Source organism: Vulpes lagopus, chromosome 13 (genome assembly GCF_018345385.1).
Source record: "Vulpes lagopus strain Blue_001 chromosome 13, ASM1834538v1, whole genome shotgun sequence".
In the NCBI taxonomy this organism is placed as follows: Eukaryota; Metazoa; Chordata; class Mammalia; order Carnivora; family Canidae; genus Vulpes; species Vulpes lagopus.
The window spans coordinates 39,166,123-39,174,543 of NC_054836.1; positions in this window are offsets into that span (position 1 = coordinate 39,166,123).

Below are 8,421 nucleotides of genomic sequence, written 5' to 3' on the forward strand. Positions count from 1 at the left end.
TGCAAAAGACACATCTGATAAAGGACTGCTATCCAAAATATCCACAGAACTCTTAATAGTAAAAAAAAATTAACCCAACCTAATTTTAAAGTGGGCTTCAGATCTGAACAGACACCTGATCAAAGATGATATACAAATGATAAATAAGCATGTGAAAATATGCTCTAAGTCATATGTCATGAGAGAATTGCAAATTAAAACAATGAGATACAGGTGCCTGGTTGGCTCAGTTGGTTAAGTGTCTGCCTTTGGCTCAGGTCATGATCCTGGGGACCGGGGATGGAGCCCGCATAGGGCTCCCTGCTCAGCGGGAAGCCTGCTTCTCCTCTGCCCCTCCTCCCACACATTGTCTTTCTCTCTTTTTCCCTCTCTCCCTCTCAAATAAATAAGTAAAATCTTTAAAAAAATAAATTTAAAACAATGAGATACCACTATATACCTGTTAGAATGGCCAAAATCCAAAACATTGACACACCAAAAGCTGGTAAAGATGTGGGGCAAAAGAACTCTTATGCATTACTGATGGGAACACAACATGGTACAGGCACTTTGGAAGACCATTTGGCGCTTTCCTACAAAATTAGACACACTCTTACCAAACACTCCAGCAATCCCACTCCGTAGTATTTACCCACAGGAATTGGAAATTCATGGCCACACAAAAACCTGCATACAGATGTTTATAGCAGTTTTATTCATGACTGTCAAGACTTAGAAGCAATCAAGATGTCCTTCAGTAGATGAGTGGATAAATAAACCATAGCACATCCAGACAATGGAATATTGTTTAATGCTTAAAAAAAAAAAAACAACAGAGCCATCAAGTCATAAAAAGACCTGGAGGAAATTTCAGTGCATACCACTAAGTGAAAGAAGCCAATCTGAAAAGGCTACATCCTGTATGATTCCAACCATATGACATTCTGGAAAAAGCAATTCTGTGGAGACAGTAAAAAGATCAGAGGTGGCCAGGGGTTAGAAGGAAGAAGGAGTAAATAGGGTGAGCACAGAGGATTGTTAGAGTGGTGAAAGTATTTGGTCAGTCACTAAAATGGTGAGTACAAGACAATATGCTTCTGTCAAGACCCACAGAATTGTGCAACAGAACTTCTATGTAAACGGGGGACATAGTGAGTCATCATGTAACAATATTGGTTCGTCTATTGTGACAAATATATCGCACTAATGAAGATGTTAGTAATAGAGGAAACTGGGAGAGGAGGGGTGATGGGATCTCTCTATCTCTACTCAACTTTTCCTTCAATCTAAAACCTCCTAAAGTTCTAGGGACACCAGTGACTCTGTCAGTTAAGCAGCTGCCTTGGGCACAGGTCGTGATCTCAAGGTCCTGGGATCCAGCCCTGTATTGGATCTGCACTCAGCTGGGAATCTGCTTGTCTCTCTCCCTCCCCCTTTGGCCCTTGGCCCCCTTGTGTGTGCACCCGAGCACCTGCACATGCGCACACGCTCTCTCTTTCTCAAATAAATAAATACATAAATAAATACATAAATAAATAAAATCTTTAAAAAATAAAACAGTTCTAAAAAATGAAGTCTTAATAAAAAATACATTTTTGTTTAAAGTATCCTTCTGTCATGAATCTGCTACTGCTAACCTGCTGCCAGTGCTCTAAGCCCTTTCTTTACAAGTGGTGAAGGATAAACACTGTTCCTTCTAACTTCTGAGGCTCTGTCCCAGGAGCAGGGAAGGAAGATCATCTCTTTCCAAGAAGTAGTGGACAGCAGCATCCCCTTTGGGGAAATACTTCCTCCTCCACTCCATGTGGCCTTGGTGGGACGACCAATCACGATGTCTTCTCATCCCGAGGTTGAGCATGTGATCCCAGAGAGACCAACCACTCGCCCTTCTAGAAACAAAGGAGTTCACAGAGGAAAGAGATGGGAGTGAGTCATTCTAAGGAAGGTGCTACAGAGAGATTATCTGTTGTTCCAGCTACCAAGTTCTTCCCAAGATCTCACTGTTGAGCTCCATGTATAAGGACACCCAATATCTTTACCAAAAAAAGTATTTTTTTTTCTTGAGTTAGCCAGAGATGGTTGGGTAGCTTACAACCAGGACCCTAACTGATACACTTGGAAGAAAGGTACAAGAACCCCGGCCTCATTTGTACTATAAGGAAGCAGCATATTACTGAAGTTTAAGGAATGTCTACTGGTCGCAAAGGTACAGAGGAGAACACGGGTGTGCTGCACTTCAGGGGTGCAGAGGGATCAAATTTGTAGAGTGTGGACTTGTGACAGACCTGGGCTCACCTCTCTGGTCTCCCCTGACTTCCTGTGGGCCCTGATTTAAGTCACTTAACCCTCACGTGGCTTAGTTTCATCACCTAGAAATCAAAAATACCTACCTTTCACGCCTTTTGCCAAAATTTAAAATGATATGTAACCCCTACCACTGTGCTTGGTACAAAGCAGATGTTAAATATGATGATAGCATAAGATGGATAATAATTTTTTATTCTTTTTTTTAAAGTTTATTTATTTAAGTAATCCCTGCACCCAATGTACGGCTCAAACTCATGATCTTGAGATCAAGAGTCATGTGCTCTACCAACTGAGCCAGCCAGGCACCCCCAATTTTTTATCCTGAAAAAATCTTATAAACGATATCAAAAAATAAAAATAAACAATATCAAGCATACACAAGAGTGTAGATAGACAGATAGATACATAGTCATGTATACAGTATATAGTATATATACAAACTTTGGGGGCCCCCTCCCTGTTTTTGTATGACTCATAAGCTAATGGTTTTACATTTTTAGATGGTTGAAAAAATCTAAAGAAGAATAATATTTCATAATGTGTAAAAATTATATATAACTCAAATTTTCATCCATAAATACAGTCTGTGACGCCTGGGTGGCTCAGAGGTTTAGTGCCTGCCTTCAGCTCAGGGCATGATCCTGGAGTCCTGGGATTGAGTCCCACATTGGGGTCCCTGCAGGGAGCTTGCTTCTCCCTCTGACTGTGTTTCTGCCTCTCTCTCTGTGTGTGTTTCTCATGAATAAATAAATAAATAAAATCTTAAAAAAAAAAAACATAAATACAGTCTTACTTGGAACATGGCCTTACTCATCCTTTACCTATTGTCTACCTCCTCTTTCACACTACAGTGGGAGAGTTGCATAGTTGTAACAAGGCCTACACAGCCTGAAAAGCCTAAAACTGTCACTCTCTAGCTCCCCAAAATTGGAAACATTTGCCAACCCCCGACTCAGAAAAGGGAAAGGTGGCCATCCTTGATTGCCTCTCCCTCCCTCTTTCTTTTCCCGCAAAGAGGTCATCTTTATTTTTTAAAAGATTTTATTTATTCATTTGAGAGAGCGAGTGAGTGAGAGAGAGCACAAGCAGAGGGAGAGGCAAAGGGAGAGTAAAAAGCAGGGAGCCCGATGTGGGACTCGATCCCAGGACTCTGGGGTCACGACCTGAGCCGAAGGCAGGCGCTTAACCAAGCCACCCAGGCACCCAGAGATCATCTTTATACTCAATATTGTCCTGTTCCCTTACTTTCCTTTTTTTTCACTCAACAATGTCTTTTTGAGATGCATCTATATTGACCTGTAGAACTATAACTCATTAACTTCATTTCATTGCTGAATGGTACTGTATTGTATGCTTATGTTTATGGTCTGGTGTTTATGTCCATTTACATTGTTTCCAAATCTTTGCTGTGAACATTCTTCTGTATGGTTTCTGGTGCACAGGTGCAGGAATTTCTCCGGATCCACCTACACGTGAAATCGCTGAGTATGCATGTACTACTCAACTTTACTTAGGTCATGCCAACTTGTTTTCTGAAGTGGTTGTACCAATCTATACTCCCATCCTGTATATCAAAGTCCCCATTGTACCCAACACTAAGCGTCAGACTTTTAAATGTTTGCTAATTTGGTGGATGTAAATTAGCATCTCGCCGTGGTTTTAATTTCCACCTCACTGACTACTATGAAAGTCAACCAGCTGTTTATATGTCTATTGGACATTCATGCTTTTTTCCGTGGGATCCCTGTTTGTGTCCTATACCTATTTTTCTATTGCATAATTTGTCTTTTTTTTTCTCTTCTTAGGCACATTCTATATATTCTGGATGCTAACATTTTGTCAGTTATATGTGTATAAGTATTTTCTCCCAATCCGTGACCTGTCTTTTTAATCTCTTTATGGAATCTTTTGTTGAACATAAGTTCTTAGTTTCAGTGGGAGTAAAATATATTCATCTTTGGCAATATGGCATGATTTTTAAATGAAAACACCTAATGCATCTTTCTTAATTGGTAAGCCAGTTCTTTTCCTGAAGCCTGCATACCACCAAGGCTAAGCCATGAGGTGTAATGCTCCAGGGAAGGAAAGAGTAAGTCCCACTTAGAGTAAGGAGGGAAAACAGAAGGACATGACATAGGGAGAGTTCTCGCAGACAGAATGAGGAATCTGAAGCCTTGTCAGGAGGGGTGATGGTGATGGAGAGAGATCTGAAGAGAAGGAGATAAAGAGAAGATTATACTTGAATTTTTTAGACTCAGACCTTACATTGGCCATAAGAGTACGTGGAATAAGAAAGAAGCTGAAAATGAGGTTGTGTCACTTCTTCAAGACTATGTGGGAAAGCCATTTCACAGGGTCTTCCCCTGTCAAGATGGGGCAGAAAGAGCCCTGAGCCTCCCTCCCCTTGCTCCCCTGTAGCATGAAAGGAATTCACATGATCCACTGGGCTCTCCAATGGGTGACACAGAAGCTGATTGATCACTGATCACCAACAAGACTGTCACAGTCCTGGCGTGGCTATTGCCAAAGTGGGCGCAGAGCAGAGACCACAGAATAGACACTCCAGGCCAGTACGGATGGAGAGCGTGGAAGAAAATTAACATATCTGCAGAGCCAGCAAGGACCAACGTGGAGCTCAGTCAGCAAAAAGAAGGCTAACCATTCCTGATCATGCTGAGATAGGCCAAGAACTCCATCCACTGCAGAGCTCAGCATCCTGCAGATGCCAGCAGAATGCCTGGCAACAAGGTGGAGTCACCCACTCATGCAGTGCCGAGGAGGCCAGTACAGCATAGGACCGTCCTGTGAACCAGCCGTCCTCTCCCATTGCCATGAGAGCATACAAGGTTGTCCTGTGCCTGACACAACTTTGGCCAGGGAAGAAAGGAAAGCTTTGAAAGGAGAGATACCAACCAAGCCAACTGGACACAATTTGAAGAGTTCTGTTTTCTGGGTAAGTTTAAGTAACTCCTCTCCTCCTCCTGGGTGCCAGCAGCGGAGTAGGGTCTTGGGACTGACATGAGAGTGGCTAGTGAAAATGATAGAAATCCACTTGTTTCTTTTCTGCACATTGAGAGATACAATGGACAATTCTACTCTGTGTTAGTAGTGTTATTATTATGGTCTTTATCGTATGTGGGGAAGCCAGACAGAAAAAAAAAAGATTATAATGCAATCAAAATACAGTCATAAAGCTATGTACCATATGCACAGAGTTCATACCACATTATCCCACAGTTTCTGTAGGTCAGAAGTCAGGGTATAGCTTAGTTGGATCCTATGTAAGGCTTCCATCAAGGTATTGGCCAAGGAGGGGTGCCTGGCTGGCTTAGACAATAGAGCATGCGGCTCTTGATCTTGAGGTTTTAAGTTCAAGCCCCACATTAAGCGTAGAGCTCACTTAAAAAAAAAAAAAAAAAAGGAATTGACCAAAGATAACTCTTCATCCAAAGGCTCATCTGAGGAAGGATCTATCTCTAAGTCATGTTTTTTGGCAGCATTCAGTTCCTTCTTGGGTATTGAAGCTGAGGGCCTCGGTTTCCTTCTAACTGTCAGCCAGAGGCCAACTTCAGTTCTTTGCCACTTGCACCTCTCCAATATGGCTGCTTTCTTCCTCAAAGCCAGCACAGGAGAGATTCCTTCAGCAAGACAGACATTACAATCTTATGTCACATGATCCTGAAGTGACATGCCATCACCTTTGCCATATTTTATTGGTTAAGCAAATCACAGCTCCTTCCCACACCCAAGGGGAGGGAATTACAAAAGGGAATGAATGCAAGGGGACAGGATCATGGGAGCTACCTTAGCATCTGTCTGCCATACTGCACAGGCAGGTGGGTAGGAGGCAATGCGCTACATGTAACCTCTCAGAGGACACACGATCTGAGGTGGCTTTTGAAGAAGGTGAAGGGCCCAGAAGTTCCTGGGCAGCCCTAGATCCCAGCACAGTGCCTAACACACCACAGGAGGCAATTATAACTGTTGGTGAATGAATATTGACATCAGGAAAAAAGTCTGATCACCCCAGTAAGAAGAAGATAGTGTTCTACATAGGCCAAAAACAAGAAAAATAATCATCAGTACTCATCTTACAACAATGAGTTACATGAAAGCCCTCCCAATGGTATTAAAATAGGAGAGGCCACTGCATTAATATCTCAGCAAGCCTCACCGGGAAAATGCAGTGAATGTCAAGGGCACTAAAAGGATAGGAGATGATCTAATGCAGGAAGCTCCCCCAAATACTATGTTTATACAAATGATAAATAGGTTTCAAGAAAGGAGAAACCAACTAATGTTGATGACTAGGGAAATAAATAATATTAGAACTTACACTGCAGTAGCATCTTTCATCTGTGATCCTAAAATGCTTTACGAATAATTAAATTTGGATGCTGCATAAAGGTAGATCCCAGTTTTTAAACAAAAATATGGATTTTATGCCCTTTAACAGAAGTAGTACATAGTGTTCTCACAGATATTGAAGGGTGACCTGGATGCTAATTTATTTTGAAGAATGTTTTGTGATTATTTCCAAGGTTCTAAAATCACAATTAGCTGAGGCTAAGGAAATGCAGTGTGTAGCTACATTTCTTTCTGCACATCCAAAAAGAGGCAGCAGTTTGAGCCCAGTGGACTGGCAGGCTGAGGGTGGGGGGTGAAGGGGGAGATGGGGGGGGCAAGGAGGATGAGGGGTGTGCAGCACTGATGATTACAAGCAATCCACATGGAAAGCTGCCTTGGGTGATAGGAAGCGACCTGCTACTGGAGAGGAGAATGGATGCGGCAGCAGAGGACTTCAGCAAAGGTATGTAGAAGTAGTAGTTACAGGTTTATCAAGGGGCGAACCCAAGCAGTCCATGACTCTCCATCCAGGAAACAATTTTTTGGAAGAATTCAGGTGTGACAATGACTTATCACAGCATGAACGATGGACAATAAAAGCAGGTGGATATTCTCATAAATACAGAAACCACAATAAAAATGTGCAGTAGTGAGGTTGTTTGGTGATGTCTAAAGTCTTCAGCAATCAGCAAAGTCGATTGTTTCTGTTTTCCATCAAGTGGTTTATGAGGATTCAGCAGGGATTCCAAGTACATGAAATGGGGATGAAACCATGCAGTTGGGGGAACAGGTGAGTCGGCATTATGTTGAAGTGTGGTAACTGCTAGATTTATTTGAAAATTGAAGGGCATCTGTCAGTAGGTGGGCGGTAGCAGCGAGCTCCTGAAAAGTCACGCTTTACATTTGAAGGTGACACTAATGACACTGGTAAAGCATCCAATATGTGTCAAGGCCTTTTCTGGTTCTGAAGGATTATCATCAGAGTGCTTCTACATCTTAAAAATACGCTCATGTCATTTCCACGTCCAAGACACACAGTCCACTTTAGTTGCGTTGGAGCAAGCATCTGTTCTGGGTGGGTGGTCTCAATCCCTTCAGAATCTTGCCATCTGACCATTTTTATGTGGAATGCAGTTCTTCATGGCAATGTCCAATCCACTCCAAACCTGGGGTGTGGGGGTGGGGGAGGAAGTCCTTCTGAGGGAAGCTAGCACTCCGCTGGGAGGCTCAGTGGTTCAGACAGGAAGTTCCATCCCCCAAACCGAGGTCTCACTTGCTCCTTTCTATTGCCTATTTTGCCTTCAAGACACGTCCATCAGTCTGCTGTTTAGGCAGCAGGACATGGAGAGAGCTTCCAGTATCTGGTATCTAGCCACCATGCAGAAGGCACAGAACCCCAAAGCTTGGCCTTTGCTGTATTATGGGGGCTTTTGTGAAGGGTCTTTGGCCACGGCATTTTATCCTGGCCTCTGTGAATCTTGTTAGTTTGCTGCTATGGTTTTTGAGGAGAGCCTGTGAGGGTAGAAGCAGACAAGCCTCAGAACAAACCCACTGCAAGCTGTGCCTGGTCAGTGAATTGGTGAAGAATGGAAATGGCCCATATGTGCCAGGTGCTCTGGAAGAAAGTAATTGTGTAATATTTTCTGGATGGCTTTGATTTTTCTGTGTTTAATAAATTTACTGATTATGCGTATAATACACTTCTGGGACACTTATTTATGTTCACTTGAAAAGTGAAAATAAATCCTATTTTCTATTAAAAAAAAAAAAACATAAAGAACCCTGACC